Here is an 18409-nt window from a genome sequence, read left to right as displayed (position 1 = left end):
ATCCCCTTGTCATACATGTTGTGCTTCTAATTCTCATCCCCAAAGTATTGCTTGATGACTGCACTCTCATGGCGGGAGGGACTGCTCCAAGTGGTCAATTGTCAATTATTTTAACCCCTCTCACGAACCACTTTGCTGGGTTTTCAAATTAATATAAAATTACAAATAACATAATATTCAAGTTTATTTTTCTTTTTCCGAAGAGATAATTTTATAAAATTTCAAATTAATATACCAATTTGCTTATAAAATTTAAGATGGTTAAATTGAGAAATTTTTCCACATTTATAATTTTATAAGACAACAAACATTTTAATCCCCCGTTACAATTGTTCTATTAAAGTTTATTTTGATTATAATAAAAAAATTTATTATTTAAATTTAAATTGTTATTCAATTTAATCCTAATTACAATGAGAGGAAAAGGATTTAACCCATCGCATTTAAAAAGAAAAGGAAAACCATCACCTTAAAGGAAAATGAGAGAAAGATAGAGATAAAAGAGAGGGCCAACGATTACTTGTAGATAATTAATTCATGCATTAATACAAATTACAAGACCTTGACTTACACCATTCATTATTGGACACTCATTTAACTTAACATTTAAGTTTAACCAAGGTAAGGTGATACTATTTGCTTATAAAATTTAAGACTTTTTTAAATTGAGAATTTTCTTTTTCTAAAGAGATAATTCTATATGACAACAAATATATAAATATATCGTTATCTTGCTATCCACGCACCGAATAGTCAGTGTTGAAAAATGGGGTCTGTGGTGGAATAGGTCAAAGTACTATAGTAGTTCATGTACTATACCTTTAGTTGCATTTTCATTCTTTATTAAAAAAATAACAAATTAATCCTTGTACATTACAATTATTTTGTTTTAACTTTCTATATATAAGGTATGATAATAAATTCAGTTGTAACTTTTATATTTTTATTCAGTTTAGTCCTAGATACAATGAGAGAAAAAAAAGAAAAAAAAAGAAAAGAAAACGCATCACCTCAAAGGAAAATGAAAGATGGAGATTGCAAAATATTATTTATTTGAATTAACATTTGACTTATTGTAGGGCCCAATTTTTTGACCCGGGGCCCAATTACAAAAACAAATACCCAAACCCACCAAAAATTAACCTAGACCTAACCCATAACAAACCCAAACAAACCCACAGGCCCAACAACTACCCTAGCCCATTTTCAGAAAAGAAAAAGAAAATAGTAGCAACCCTAGGTGCGCCGCACCTAGGGTCTTCAGCCACCCGTCGCACGTCCACTTGCCCTGCCACAGCCACCACTGCCGCGCCGTCCCATTGCCACTTGCCTACTTGCACCTGCAAAATCAGAGAAAGAAGTGACAGCAAAGAGTAAAACAATGTTAAAATCGGCTATAAAAGCCGAAATCAAAGGCATGTAAAGGGGCCTCCCCCCTATTTTTAAAAAACGTTTCAAGAAATAAAAAACAAGAAAATATTAAGGTGATTATTAGTTATTTCGTTTGAGTTATTATTGTTATTATTGTTATTATATATATATATATATTTTTTTTTTCTTATTTTATTTCAAAAAAATAAAAAAAAGAGAGGAATCTTACCTCTTTTGGTCGTCACCGGAGAGTATGGAAGCCGGGGGTTTTCATCAGAGAGACGCCCGAGAGAAAGGGGGAAACTTTTCAGCTCCCCACGGCGGCGCCGGCGACCGACGGCCGGTGCGGTGGCACTAGGCTGGACCCTTGCCGGTTTCTGGGGAGAAAGGGGGAGTTGAGAGAGTGTCTGAAATTTTTTTTTTTATGAAAGAAGGGAAAATGAAATTTTTTGAAATTTATAGGGGTACAAAACGACGCTGTTTTGGCCTAGCCCCAGAACGCCCAAAACGACGCCGTTTAGGAGGCCAACTCGAGACCTGACCCACTCCGCCAAGGATCCGCGTGTTTTGTGTGGAAGGGAAATTTTAGCCCTTTTGCTTTTTAATGGTTTTATAATAAAGTCTTTTTATTGTTTTTAATTTTGCCCTGTAATTTTTTTTTGTATTTTCAATTTAGTCCCTACTCGAGCTACGTCGTTTTAAAGGAGAAGGATAATTTGCTTTGTTAGTCCCTCCATGTTACATGCGCGTTTAGTGTAGTCCCTCCCCTTTTGTTTATTTGTGTTTTGAGCCCCGAATCTTGTTTTAATGTTTAATCTAATCCTTTTGTTATTTTGTTTATTTTCTTTATAAATTTCATATTATTACTGTTATTATTAATTATTGTTATTGTTATTTGCTCATTTATATTTTTAAATTTGAAATTTTGTTATATATACATACATGTGTTTTTATATAATATATATATATAATATACATATTTTTATAATCTATCTATATATACATATACGTACCTACATATATTTTTATATTTTATAATTTTACACATATCTATATACATGCCTATATATGTATTTTATTTTCATAAATAAATATATATACTTACATATTCTTCATATTTTAAAAATATGTATTTTATATATGTTCTTTATATTTTATAATTCATATGTATACCTACATATACATACCTTTTATATTTGATGATTGTTACATACGTATACATATATGTACATGCATTCTTACATATATTTTTATGGATAATAGTCTTAAATATGTGCACATGTATATTTTTTCGTATTTTCATAATTTTACACATATATCTATGTATATATACCTTTTATATTTTTATAATTTTGTTAATTTTGTTCATTTATTTATTTACATGTCTGTTATTGTTTTTTCTTACTTTAGTTTTTTATTTGTTATTGTGCCCGCATGATCCTTTTTTTATTATTTATTTATCTTTTGTTTTGCTTGTATCATTTTATTTGCATTATCATCATTACCATTATTTTACATCCATTTTCACTTGGATTTGTCAAAAAAAATGGAAAATTTCAAAATAAAAGCAATACTCGGTATTTAGGATCTTCGAAAGAATTGAGCCCTAACGTATTGGGTTCCAATTTTCTTTATTGAATCTAAATAATCGAGAGTGCTCTTTAAAATAAAAAAACATAAATAAAAAGCTCATTATCGAGAATCAATACGTTGTGTCCTAACGCATTGGATATGACACGTTGTCTTCTCGAGACGAGGATTTTTCTAAAAAATATTATAAATGCAATATTCAATGTTTAATATTTTGGGAAGTTGAGCCCTAACGTATTGGGTTGCAATTTTTTCACATGACTTAAACAATTGAATACCCTTTTAAATTTTACTGTGCAAGTTTTTTGATAAGCTTATTTCTGAAGAGGTAAAATATCGCGCCTTAACGCATTGGGTGTGACGTTTTCTCTTTCTAAAATGAGAGGGTCTTAACACGTAATTTGATTTATATAAGTTTTCTATTAAAAGAGTAAGGATCGTATTTTAAATTCTTCAAAGTTTTCAATTTTTGACATTAAGACATTAACTAATCAACTAGGTACCAATTTTGGGCTAATATTTAATAAAAATTAAGCCTAAAACTCGAACCAAATATGAAAGATCTAGGCTTGTGAGATCAATTGAGGTTCTTGAAGCGAAATGCTTAACCTTGTTAGTATTTTTCACATAGGCTTGTCATCATAGATTGAGAGTTTAGTCCCACGAACATAATTAGTCTCTTCTAATTCATCATTACTCTAGCATTCCTCATCTTGAAATTTCAACTCTTCTTCTCGATTTTTTTTTTTGTGAAAAAGTCTTGAACAACTAAGTTGAGTTTTGACTTTATCTATTTGGATTTGGATCTCGTAATTGGACTTTGAGGGAAGCTAAGCTCATCTCTATTATGGCCTTTGAATTGTGCTGAGTTGCTTGTATCACATGGTTTGCCACATGGCCGTGTGACCCACACGGTGCCATACGGGCTGTCACACGATTGTGTGATTCACACAGCCTACCACACGACTGTGTGACCTACACGGCAGTGTGGCATCGACAGTGTATTTTTTGGCTTCGCGTCATTCACTGTTTTACAAGATTCTCATTACATACCTGGTCATTTTTTGACACCAACGCAACAGCAGCAAATCCAATACTTAAATGATACCCAACATACGGATTAGTGACTAAAACGAGCACGATTAAAAGGAAAACAAACCTTGCTTCCTAATATTTTAGCCAAAAATAGTAGGGCATTCTACCCTGCCAACCAAAAGAAACCCCCAATTTGACATTCAATTGCTTACCCTTGCTAAGTCAGTTCCCGAAACACTTCAAATCGCCAAAGGAGTACGTATTACCCGATCCTCATCTAAATAGAGTCATACCACGGAAATGATCTGACATCCAAAACTAAGCCAAACCGAAAAGACAATATCTTAAGAATCGAACGGATGACACTTTTACCACAAGAGAAAGAAAATAAAATTACAAAATCCATTTCCCTTACCACACACCGCCCACAACAAAATCCAAAAGAAACGGTCGTCCCCAATAATCAATAGTAGAACAGAAAAAAACACAGCAAAGGAAGAAGAACAAGAAACAATAGGCTCAAGTCCGACAACGTGCAAAATATGGAAATAAAAGAGGAAGGAAAGTTGAATAACGAAAAGAAAAAAAGGGCAAAAAGGACTACTGTAGCAAAAACTGAAAGAACGAAAGCTGAAACAGCAAGAAGAAAAGAAAAACAAACGTGGAAAAAGTCAAATTTGAAAAATTTTAGTCTCAGGACTAACACGGCCAAGGATACGCCCGACGTAAATGGATCCTCCTCATTATTAAGTAGCTTTACAATCTTTTAGTTTTATAAAAATAATCCTTTTGGATTAGAAAAAATAATTATAGGTTGACACTACGTTTGGATGAAATTTTTTTTTTCCACATGTTTTAGTAATTTGCTAGCTATGAACTAATCACAGTTAAGTAATTTTTAGCCACTCACATGATTTGTTTGTGGTAAAGAGAAGAAAATATTTTCACTTATTTTGAAGAGATCTTATATTTTACAATAGTTTTACTTGTTTTTCTAATTGTATGTTTAAATTTGTACTATCTTTTATTATTTTATATCTAACTATTTTAGAACATATGTGTTAAAAATTCTTTTCTAATGTTATTAATACATCAATTGACTTAGAAATTGTAAGAAATATTGGTACAAGTAAATCAAAATTCAATAATTGAATTATAAATATTCAAGGATCCTAACTTGACTATTAAATTCAACTGAGTCGACCTCCAAATGATTGAAACTTGAAATATTGAAGCGATCTAAAGCCCGACTTTGACTCACAATCTGGAAATATATTGATTAAGGTGAAACTGTAGTTTTATATATTATTTTATGGCTTTTGAAATTTGGAAATTTTAGAGATTTCTGGGAAAGTTGTAAATTCGATTTGTTTCTGTCTGGTAAGTGCTGTAGCTATTTGTATAGAGGTCGCCAATGTAAATTTGTTGTTTATGCTAAAGGTTCAGCATTGCAAAGTTTTTTAATTAAAATTTAATAATTTTTATATATTTTTTTACTACATGCGATTGTGGCACTAACGGTTAAAAAGCCTTTTTAAATGCAAAAAAGAAAAAACGACTTAATTGTTTTTTTCTTAATTTAAGAATTTTTACGCCCTTAAATTTTTTCTATATAATTACACATAATGAGCATTAACGAATCACTGTCAGGCCATCATTAAAAGATAAGTTTTATAATTTAATCTCACAATATAAGTATGAGGTAATATACACTCTTAACGTCCAATAGTCCAAATATTAGTGTTGACTTTAAATAGGATGGGAAGGTTCTTAATATTAGGTATGGGCTTTATCCTTTAAACTGTAACTTTGTATTTCATTGTAATAATTAAAAGCTTTTGGGTTAGTAAGAAAATATTAGTAATTTTTTACTTTTGTGCTTCTCATAACACATATGAGTAATAGAAATAAAAGTACACATATGAAAGGTAGTAATCTTTCATTGCATTGGTATAATCTTTCAGGGAGAAAATCCTTCATTAATCTACAAATTGACTTCTCTTTTTAAGTCTTCAGTTATGTAGGAATAATATAAAAGGAGTGAGTCTGCAGTGCATTGGAAACTTAAGTTGTTCTCTTTTACACATTGATATACGAAAAAATAATTTTTGATGCTAGCATACCATCAAATTTTGTTAAAGGTTGCACATTGCAAAGTTTTTGGATCAACAACAACAAAGTAGAAGCATTTGGGTTAACTATTCAAATAATAATTGCAAAGATTTGAACCTTCTTGGTGTTGAGAAAAACTATTTAAATGGCAGTTTCTCAAACTGATTAAGAAATTTGGATAAACTAGAAGTTTTTATTTTGAGGTGGAATAGATTTTATGGTCAAGTGGATATCTTTGAAGTTTGCTTCACTCATTTGAGTGTTATTGATCTTTCTCACAATAACTTTAGTGGTTATCGATACAATTCTAAAAAAATCTCCCTCACATATTACAAATAACATACAATAATTTTTTGTAAAAAAATACATTAATCTCACAATGTTCATATCTCATGTAATTTCCTATAAGACCAAAACCGAGGGTTGGTAAGGCCCAAGTACTCCAAGTTTCCAACATCCAAAAGCAGATCCGAAAAGAATGATGGAAAGAAATTAAGATAAAAATAAAAGAATGGGAAAGATAATAGTAACTTTAAACTAAAGTGGAGAATGCATGGGCCAAATCACAAAATGCACATTTGACTTCATAACCCGAAAACATGGTTTTGATTGACATAGTTCAACGTCTTGCAAGCCTCTCTAAACTTGGTTTTACATTTTACTAACGAAAAGATTTAATCAATTTAATCAAAATTAGTTGTCTACAATTATTAAATTCAAATTTAATTTGAGTGGGAAAGGAGAACATTTTCAAGTACCCCACAACGCTTACGTGAAAACCTTGTTTAATTGATACATAAACAAGCAAGATATTAAAGAGCAATAAATACTTTTTTTCATGTAAATCACAAAGACCTTGATTTCAAAAACAACCAACAAAGAGAGGACTGGGAAAAGAATTTTTAATTTTTTTATTTTATAAATTATTCGCTTTTTGGGGCCTTAGAACTTTATCAGTAGCTAATGTTGTAATTAACGACAATGGTGATGGAATGACAGGTGACATTAGGACCAAATTATTTAAAGGGAGAAAAATTAAAATATATTTTTATTTTTAAAAACATTATTAAAATTTATTAAAATATTAAATAAAGTTTAAAAATTTAAAATTAATAAAAATCATTTAAAAGTAGATGATTTTTCAAAATTATATAAAGTTTAAAAATATAAAATTAATTTTCTTTAAAAAGCTTATATGTATGTTAATATTTTAATTCTATTGGTACCATTTTAGATGTATAAAAATAAAAATATTTTATAAAATATAAATATTTTAATTTTATTAACGGGTAAAGTTTTTTGGTAATGTATGAATATCTCCAATCAGTATCAATTCTTTTATTACATGTGTGGCCCAAAAGATCTATCAATTATTTTGGAGCTTCAAAGGTTTAAAAATTAGATATATTCATACATTAAAAAATTTTATACATACGATTTAAAAAATAAAATTACTTTTATTTATTTATTTATTTATTTTACAAAAAATAATTTTTATTTTATATACACCGTACCAACAAATTAAAACATTGATACACATATCAATTTTTAAATAAAATAAAATATTAATATTTTTAAATTTTATATAATTTTGAAAAATTCATAATTGCTTGAATATTCTTATTAATTTATTATATTTTAAAATTATTTTAAATATTATAGGTTTTTATTCATTTATTTAATTGTTAAAATTTTGGCTTATTGGTAAAATAATGCCTCGAGCATTTTCAAAAAATCAATTAAGCTCCTCTAAATTTTTTGCACCCAATTGTGCCTCTAAACTAATAAAACTAGCCAAATAGACCCTTTAACTGATGTTGTCCATTTGTATTTAACGATAATGTTAATGTGGCCATAAACAAATGCCACGTTAGAAAAAAATTCAAAACATAAAAATTATTTTAAAAATATTTTAGATTTAAGTACAAAATGAATCTGGACAAATAATTGTTCAGGTTTATTTGAATATGGACATCCATTTGTCAAGATTCATTTTACAATTATAAAACATTAAAAATTATAAAAGATTATTAAAATTATAATAATAAATAGAAATTAATTAAAAGCCATAAAATTGAAAAATGAGAAGCAATAATATAACAAATAAATTGTTAATCTTGATTTTATGATATAAGTTGTTTATGCTTGTTTTCTTATTTAAAATATAAAACAATAAATTATTTTTTATAAATTTTATAAAATTTTATGAATTTTAATTAATTTCTATTACTTTTATAAATTTTAAAACAAATCTAATTTTTATATATTTTTAATGTTTTTATGTTTTATAATTCTAGAATGTATCTAGACAAATTGGCTGCCTGGATTCAAATGAAACTGGACAGCCATGTGTATTTATTCTAAAAATAATGATTTAATAAATGGAAGATGAATTATTTTCCAGATATGAAAAGGTTTTTCACTTCAATCTAAGCTTTACCAACACTAAATTACAAATTACTGCAACATTTTTCTGTTAAATCCCAACCTTGAAAACAATCATCTGGGTTTTTTCATGATGTTTTGTTTTTGCTTAAATTCCAATAACAGTGAGAAGTAAAACAAAATCCGAAAGAAGAAACTCGAAGCCAGTGTAATCAACAACCAATTCCATTTGCTTAAATCTGTAACCCCTTCTTGCTTCACAATATCCGATCCCGTTGTCATACATGTTGTACTTCTAATGCTCATCCCAAATGACTGCACTTTCATGGCTCCAAGTGGTGAATTGTCAATTATTTTAATCCCTCTCACAAACCACTTTGCTGGGTTTTCAATTTAATATAAAATTACAAATAACACAATATTTAAGTTTTTTTTTTCCAAAGAGGTCATTTTATAAAATTTCAAATTAACATTTTTCCAAATAGATAATTTTATAAGACAGCAAACATTTTAATCCCTTCGTTACAATTGTTCCGTTAAAAGTTTATTTTGACATTCGGTACAATAAAAAAACTCCAATATTTAAATTTTAAATTTTTATACAATTTAGTCCTAACTACCATGAGAGGACAAGGGTTTAACCCATCACCTTAAAGGAAAATAAAGGAAAATGAGAGAAAGAGACAAAAAGAGAGGGCCGAAGATTCCTTATTGATATTTAATTCATGCATTAATACAAATTACAGAGACCTTGACTTACACCATTTATCATTCGACACTCATTTAACTTAACATTTAAGTTTCACTAAGGTAAGGTAATACTAATTTGCTTATAAAATTTAAGACAACAAATATATCATTATTTTGCTATCCACGCACCTAATAGTCAGTGTTAAAAAATGGGGTCTGTGTTAGAATAAGTCAAAGCACTATAGTAGTTCATGTACTATACCTTTAGTTGCATTTTCGTCCTCCTTGTACGTTACAATTATGTCGTTTTAACCTTCTATATATAAGGTATAATAATAAATTCAATTTTAACTTTTATATTTGTATTAAGTTTAGTCCTAGCTACCATGAGAGAAAAAGGATTTAATTAATCCATCACATTTAGAAGGAAAAAAAAAAGGAAACGAAAACGCATCACCTCAAAGGAAAAATGAGAGAAAGATAGAGATTACCAAATATTATTTATTTGAATTAACATTTCCCTCTACCGCTTTGATTTGCATTATCATTTATTTGTCTAACTATTTTCTTTTCAATCATGAAGATGAGTGTAGTAGCCCAATTTTTGCCCGGGCTAAAAGCCCAAAAATAAACAAATAAGATCCAAAAACAAACCCACTACCCAAATCCTAGCCCAATAACAGAAACCCTAGCCCAAATGAAAAACAAAATGTTTGCAGCAGAAAACCCTAGGCGCCGCATGCCTGCCCCTAGCCTTTGCCATTCCTGCCACCGCCACCTTTGCCGCTCGCCTATCGCTGGTCCTCCACGCGCGTTGCACGCTCCTGACACCTGCAGAGAGAAATCAACGCAAATAGTAGAAGCAGACAACAGAGAAACAAACAAAAGATAGAAAATAAACAGTTTGTAATGGCCTATAAAAACAACAAGAGCCATTTTGTTTTTCTTCTTTTTTTTACGAATCAGATATATAAAAGCAGAATATCAATTTTAGAAAAAAATTTATTTTCTTGTTTGGTTATATGTTACTTTTTATTTATTTTTATTTTTATTTCTTTTCGCATACTAAATAACAAACATAAAAAGAGAAAGGAGGTACTTACCTGGAATCGCGCCGCGGGTCTCGTCGCCGGAGCCCCTTTGAGGCCGCAGAAATCTAGCCGAGGGAGGGCGCAGAGGTCTCTTTTTCTTCAGCCTTTGGGGCTAAGAAGGCTCGGTCTTCAAATGGCCTTTTTTAAAATGGGGTAAAAAATGACCATTGAGTCGCACGCCATCGCCCACGGCGGAGCCACGACGGCGACTATGGCCAGCCTAAGAGCGGGTTGAGAGGATTTGAGAGACCCCTCAGTTTTTTTTTGTTGAAGAATGAAGCTGATATGGGCTTTTTTTGTTTTAATTTTGTTATTTATATGGGATTCAATACGGCGCCGTTTTAGGTTTAAACAACAATAGCCAAAACGACGCCGTTTTGCATACGACCCGCGACCCGACCCAAATGCGGCCAGGATCCGCGTGTTGCGCCTGGAGGGGCTATTTGTGCGTTCAACCCCTCCACTTTGATAGTGGAGTGCAATTTGACCCTTTTGTTTCTTTCATTTTGGCCCATAAATTTTATGCTAATTTCATTTTAATCCTCGGTGAAGCGCTACGTTTTAGGACTGGGGAATATTTCCCTGGAAGTCCCTTGCTCCTTCAGCGTATTTTGATTTAGTCCCTTTTGTCAGATTTCTTTTATTTTTAATTTTGCCCTGAAATTTTGTTCCGATTTCATTGGAGTCCCGCGGAGCGCTGCGTTTTGGAGGGTAAGGATATTTTCCCCTTTGGTCCCTCCTTGTTATTCGCGCACTCAATTCGGTCCGTTTCTTTTTATTCATTTGCGAATTTGCCCCCATATTTCTGTGTTAAGTTCAAATTAGTTTCTTTTGTATTTATCTTATTTCTGCTATCAAATTAATTAATTTTGATAATATTATCGTTATTTTTATTATTATTATTTTTATTATTGCTATTATTATCATCGTATTATTATTTACTTTATTATTAGTATTATTATTATTTTCATTATGACTAATATTATTATTTTTATTTTACTACTCTTATTATTATTATATATTGTTATTATTTTTAAATTGTTTTACCTAATATTCCCTCGTTTATAATTTATATTCACTCGTTCAAATTTTAATCATTTTCAATTATTTACTTCCTTTTAAATTGTTTTATTTTTATTTTCATTTTATTATTTCATTATTTTATTGTTTTTATTATTATTTATATTATTTTTGTTTTACTCTTATTATTCCCTTTTATTTTGGTTTATTTCATTTCAACTTTTAAGCTCATTTTTTGTTATTTCGTCATCTGTTTATTTTCGTATTTATATTTTGTTATACATACATTCAAATCTCGACTATTCATTATCATTATTAATTTTATTATTATTGTTATTTATATTTATTATTGGCATCCTCATTATGTTGTTGCACACATTAGCATTGTAATCCATTTTACATTTTACTATAAAATCGCATTACGTTAACCTTCGTCCGATACATTTTATATTAAGTAATTTTGTAACTCAAAATTCGAGAAATCGTACCCTAATGTACTGGGTTTCGATTTTCCTCGACGAGTCTAAAGAACCAATCTTTTTTTAAAAATCAAAGCATAAAATAAATAAAAAACTCATTATCGGGAATTTAATACGTTTTGTCCTAAAGCATTGGATATGACACGTTATTTTCTCGATGCGAGGATTTTTCAAAAAACAATAAAGGCAATATTCCGTATTTGGAAATTCGAAAAGTCGTGCCCTAACCTAGGTTTCGATTTTTCTTGCGTTAAACCTAAATAATTAAATATCCTTTTAAAATTGAAATAAAGGAGGTTTAAATAAAAAAATAAAAGCTTACTCTCAAAATACAAGGTGTCGTGTCCTAACTTACTGGATGTGACATCTTGTTACTTCGAGATAAGGAGGCATTTTTCATTTTGATTTATTTGAGTAATTTTAAAATAACACGATATAAAAAGGGATCGTATTTTTAAATTCTTTTCTAGTTTTTAATTTTTGACACCAAGACATTAAGTAATCAAGTAGGTACCAATTTTGGGCATTACGAGGGTGCTATTCCTTCCTCGTACGTAACCGACTCCCGAACCCGTTTTCTAAATTTCATAGACCAAAATCGTTGTTTTAATAAAATCAAATCGTTTATTAAAAATAACCACTTTTCGAGGTGAACTGATCACACCTCATCAAAAAAGATTGATGGCGACTCCCATTTTCATTATCATTTTTAAAATCCAAGTCGACCCCGTTTTCAAAAAAATGGTGTCAACAATGAGAGAAACCGAGTACATGAGTTTGATCTCTAACAGGAGACAACAAACATACTCTTCCACACCATTAACTCAACAAAGCATAACGCCATGTTATTTTAACAAATTTAATTATATGTTTCAATTAAATTTCATCACTTATTGGACATCTTTCTAAAAACAACATAACAAGTATAATATCATTTTTCTTCTCTTTTTTGTTCTTATATTTCTGCAAATTTTTTTAGTAAAATTAAAAGCCTTGATAAGGTTATAAAATTGAGAACACTATCACGTATGTGAGAGTAAATCTATTCATAAGTTAAACTATTCACAAAAAATAAAACAAAAATTTAGTTGAAGGGAGAGTTATGAATCCTATGAGCTTTATCATAGGATTTTATTTCTTAATATATATATATATATATATATATATATAAAGGGTGGTTGTTCATTAATGATAAAAGTGAACAAGTTTTGTGCGAAAACAAACAAGGTTGTAAAACTTAATTGTCAGTACGTACGGCTTGATTTTTAATTGGACTCAAATTGGTAGATTGAGCTTAATTTCTTTTTAGAATTCGGGTTATGGTTAAAATAAGACACAAAATGCAACAAATAAAAAAAAATCTTACTATAAATAAAAATAAGGTAGAAGTGATCGTTTACAGCCACAATTTTTTTTCAAAAAAAAAAAAGAAAAAGGAAAGAAAAGAGTGTAAATGGAATAAATCAAATGCTCCTTCCTCCTTTCGTTGGTTATCCCATTCAAATTGCAGATAGACACAAAATAACAAGTCTAATCAGTGGGAATTTAACTTCCTCAACAATTGAAATGGAACTTTAAGATGAAAACAATAGAGGTGGAAGTTGCTCTAACCAATGGAGAGCTGAAAAATCATCTTTAGTTGAATCCTGCATATTGGTCCACACATGCAGTCTTAAAAGAAGTCTATCTTGTGGAAAGTTCAACTTGATTTGTCTCGATGTGACGAATTTTCAAATTAGATATTGGAAAAAGAGGTGATTCTTTGAATTCATGTTCCCAATGTCCGTTAATAGAAAGAAATTGGGAGCAACCGTGAAGAAAATAAATTGAGAATCTCAATCAAACACGTTTCACATTACTTGTCTTTTCATTTCATGATTTGATTGATTTATCAAACAAAAAAATAATTGAAAATGGAAAGTAAGGTAAAAGTTGGAAAGGATAGATGAAAAATAATTCATTGTTTGGCCCAAAAGTGAATAATGCTGTCTTAAAATAAGATTTCTTGTGGAAAGCTTGTGTGAAATAAATGGTGAAAAAGGAGGCCACTTTACAAATTCATGTTTGAATGGAAGAAAGTGTAAAAGGCAACCCAATATGAGGGAGATTAATAATGGCTCAACGCATGAAGAACACTAATGTAGGAAAAAGTGGTCATTCTTTCAATTCATGTTTCCAATGGGGTTAATAGAAAGAATTTAGGAGCAACCGTGAAGAATATGTTTAGGATCTCCATCAAACACGTTTTCATTAAAATATATTTTAAGTTGAAATTATTTTTGATTTCAAATATACAAAAAAAATAGAATTTGGTATAATTATTGGTTATTCTACATAGTTTAATCCATCACATCAAAGGAAAATGAGAGGAAGACATAGATAGAAAGAAGGGGCTAAAGATTCCTTGTTGATATTAATCAATGCATTAATACGAATTACAAAAGAACTTGACTTATACAATTGAGAATCATGTCCTTTTCACACTATAAAAGTGTTTTTATGAAAGAATAGTTCATGTTTTATTTGTAAAAGCGACCCTACGTAAATTTTCGTCTTTGTAAATTAAAATTAATGAAAAGATTCAATTTGAATATAAAACCACAAGTAATTATAAATTTATGGGTAAATTACACCAACAATCACTCAATTTGGGGTAGCTAGCAAAACAGTCACTCAGGTTTTAATTCTGTCACACAATTTAAAAAAAATAACAAATCAGCCACTATCGTTATCAAAAGTGCAAATACGTCACTTATTAACAATTCTGTGTACGTGAATAATGCAGTCTTAAATAAGATTTCTTGTGGAAAGCTTGTGTGAAATAAATGGTGAAAAAGGAGGTCACTTTACAAATTCATGTTTGAATGGAAGAAAGTGTAAAAGGCAACCCAATATGAGGGAGATTAATAATGGCTCAACGCATGAAAAACACCAATGTAGGAAAAAGTGGTCATTCTTTCAATTCATGTTTCCTATGGGGTTAATAGAAAGAATTTAGGAGTAACCGTGAAGAATATGTTGAGGATCTCCATTAAACACGTTTTCATCAACTAACGTCAGGGCCCTCTCGCTCACTTTTCTCGTTTTTCTGGACGTGGAAACCTATTGTAAGCATTTCTCACTCATTACTACTCGAAGGATTTATGCTGTGCTTAAATCTTTAGAGTCAATGTAGTAACATGACAGAAGTAGAATTTTGTGAAATTTTAAAAGATACGTTTCTGTGACCTTTTTTAAGCATCAAAACTTTTAGTTTTGCTACATCTATGGTATTTTCCTACTTTTCTTTAAAAATACCATGAAAGCTCTAAATCATATTTCATGACATTTTTCAGGTGTTTTTGTGATGTTTATCATTTTTAGTGTAGTGTAAATTCGAACCTCAAGAGTGATGTGCAAAACATTATTATAACAATGGAGGGTGGAAGAATATGTGATTTAAATATTTATTTAAGATTTATATATTATTAATGTACAAGCCCATTTTTGCCCGGGCCCAAAACTAAATAAATAAAACCCCCAAAAAAATTAAACAGTCCATAGTCCAAAAAATTACAAGCCCAAATGCCCAATAAAAAATAAACCTAAAGGCCCGATAAGCCCAAAAACTTAAGAATTATCAGAAAACCCTAATCCCCCTAACCCTAGGTGCGCCGCACCTAGGTCTTCTGACCTTGTTGCCGCAGCCGCTCCCCTCCACGCGTCTGACCCTCCTTTGCCGCCATCACCAGCCTCTGCAATCTCCTACAAAGAAAGATGAACACGCAAACGATAGTAGAGACAATAGCAAGACGACAAAAAAATAGAAATGAGGAGTTTTGTAATTTGGCTATAAAAGCCAAAACGATTTCATTATATATTTTCTCTTTTTTTACACACACTAGTAAATCAAAAAAAGCAGAACAGAAGTTTAACAAAGGTGTTGATTTAGATCTTTTCTTAGTTTCTCTTCGTTTTCTTTTTTCTTTTTATTTATTTATTTTTTTTACAAATCTATTTTAATAAAAAGGCATAAAATAAAAAGAAAAAGGCAAAAAGGAGCGTACCTGAGGGTTGCGCTCCACCGTCAGGATGTCCGAGGTAGCCACCTCCGATGAATGGTGGCCCGAAGTCGAGAAGTCCTTCATTTGTCTGTGTGTCCTCGTTTGGTTATTGGAAGTTTCGGCTTCAAAATGGGCTTAGGGAGGTCAAAACGGTTGAAATGACCTCTTTTTTAACCCCGGCCGCCGTACACGGTGGTCACCGCCATCGTCCGCCGGCGGCCATGACGGACGGATGGCGCCCAATTGGCCGGAGAAAAGGAGAGGGATTGAGAGAGTTTTGATGGTTTTTTTTTGAGAAAGAAGAAAAAAAATGAAGTTTTGAGAAAAAAATCTGACTTAAATAAAGAAGTAAAACGGCGCCATTTTGGATTAGGGACCCAGGCGCAAAAACGACGCCGTTTAAGGCCAACCCGCGTGCGACCGAACCCGCTCCAGGGGGATCCGCGTGTTTTCTAGCGCCGGGTTATTTGCGCAATCAGCCCTTCCGCTTTTGCGATGCGCTTCAATTTAGTCCTCTGTTACCTTTTTGGTTTTTTAAAATTTGGCCACTGATTTTTTTCGTGCTTTAATTTAGTCCCCAGTTCGTTGATTTGCTGGGGAAAGGACACGTGTCCTGGGATGGGGCTAATTTCTTATTTAGTCCTCGCTTGTTTTAGCGCATTTGATTTTAGTCCTTTACTTTATTTTATTACTTAATCTATTTATTTTGTTATGACTTTTACTTTAAATTTTGCTTAGATTCTGATTTTGTCCTTTACTTTCAATCTTTTATTTTTTTTGTATTTATTTATTTATTTATATTTATACATTTTTTTGTTTTTCTTTTACTATATTTATTATTATGTCTATTATTATAATTTATTAATGTATTTTATTACAAATTGCATCCAAAATTTCATTTATATTTTAATTAAGTCCTTTATTTTCAATATCATATATACTATTTTCCTCTATGTTTATTTACATATATATTTATTCATTTCTTTTCTTTATTATATTTAAAATTGGTATTGTCATTTGTATCATTATTCTTATTCATGCATGTTAATATTAGGGTTCATCGATATCAAGGCTATATGTGTATTTTATTATGCATGTTACGTCATGATTATAGAGATGTGTTGTATCATCATTATTTGTCATGTACAACTCCTTTTTATGTATTAAACGATTTATTTGAAAACGTAATGAATTAAACGTGCAACCTTCAAGCGTTTCGTTTCCCTTTTACCTAAATTCGTAAAAAATTAAAATTTTGAAAATAAGGCAATATTTCGTATTTAAAAATTTGAAAAGTCGTGCCCTAATTTACTAGATTTTGATTTTTCTAGCGTTGAACCTAAATAACCGAATATCCTTTTAAAATTAAAACAAATGAGGTTTAAATAAAAATAAAAGGCAAGCTTACTCTAAAAAATACGAGGTGTCATGTCCTAACTCACTGGATGTGACATTTTGTTATTTCGAGATAAGGAGGCATTTTACATTTTAATTTATTCGAGTAATTTTAAATAACACAATGTAAAGAGGGATCATATTTTTAAATTCTTTTTGAGTTTTAATTTTTGACATCAAGACATTAAGTAATCGACTAGGTACCAATTTTGGGCGTATCGAGGGTGCTACTCCTTCCTCGTGCGTAACCAGAACCCTTTTTCTTGATTTTGTAGACAAAAAATTATCGTTTTAGTAAATTTAAACTTTTATTAAAATGATTAAGTTATGAGATGATCTGATCACACCTAGATAAAAAGGATTGGTGGCGACTCCATTTCCGTTTCGTTTTTAAATCAAAGTTGACCTTTTTTAAAAAAAGTGGTTTCGACAGCTTGGCGACTCCACTGGGGACAAACACGAGAGCCAAGCCACGAGCTGATTGCTTTTTGTCTTTTGTCAAAAATTGAAAACTTGTTTCAAATATACGATCCTTTTGTTGCTTTTCATCCGTCTTTGTTACGAACTTTATTGTGGTTTATAATTGCTGTGTTGGTTTAAGCTTTGGTATCTTTCTGCACATTACATCGCATGATCGATCGATCTTACCCTTCTAAGTGGGAGTGAGAAACTACACCTTCGTGAGGTTTTCACCTCTGCATGGGATAGTGAATCGCTTTCGGGATACATCTGTACATATGTCTTCGTGAGATTTTCATCTCCGCATAGCCATAGGGAAATGTATTCCCCTGAACTGAACTCGGTCCATATGAGCCTATAATGGGTGAGGATTGAGGAATCTGCCAGTTCGGGTACCTTTACTTTAGAACCAAACCGCATGTAATGAGCCTTAGAGGCTACCTAGGTAGAACCACGCCAAACCCCTAGTGGTCACCCGAATAGGTGCTCTATTTGTTTATTTCTTTCTTGCTTTTGCTTTGTACTAACCTCTTTCGTTTTGTTTTGGTTATGATTGCTTTGCATTTTCATCATAGAAAAAAGGTTTTGATTCAAATTTGATTGCTAAATAGAAAATCTTGTTATGGAAAATGAATTTTTTGATAAAGTGAAATATAATGCGACTGCCCAAATATGGTCTGATTAAACACAATGAGAGAAGGCTAGAAGTTCGTGGAGGAATATATGACTATAGTTCATT

General features: G+C 30.8%; 2 long non-coding RNA genes across 2 annotated transcripts; both read right to left on the bottom strand.

Annotated features, from left to right (window-relative positions):
• Window positions 1-9653: 9653 nt before the first annotated feature.
• Window positions 9654-10558, bottom strand: LOC105761325 (uncharacterized). The gene is made up of 2 exons (XR_001123685.2): window positions 10287-10558; window positions 9654-10014 (listed from the first exon to the last, which is right to left on the bottom strand). It is a non-coding gene; the product is annotated as an uncharacterized LOC105761325 (long non-coding RNA).
• Window positions 10559-15195: 4637 nt separating this feature from the next.
• On the bottom strand, window positions 15196-16199 carry LOC128034578 (uncharacterized). The gene is made up of 2 exons (XR_008190651.1): window positions 15820-16199; window positions 15196-15517 (listed from the first exon to the last, which is right to left on the bottom strand). It is a non-coding gene; the product is annotated as an uncharacterized LOC128034578 (long non-coding RNA).
• Window positions 16200-18409: the final 2210 nt, after the last annotated feature.

The sequence above is a fragment of the Gossypium raimondii genome, chromosome 11 (genome assembly GCF_025698545.1).
Source record: "Gossypium raimondii isolate GPD5lz chromosome 11, ASM2569854v1, whole genome shotgun sequence".
Classification (NCBI taxonomy): domain Eukaryota; kingdom Viridiplantae; phylum Streptophyta; class Magnoliopsida; order Malvales; family Malvaceae; genus Gossypium; species Gossypium raimondii.
The sequence above is the reverse complement of the archived record's forward strand: the minus strand, read 5'-3'. Positions and strand labels throughout refer to the sequence as shown.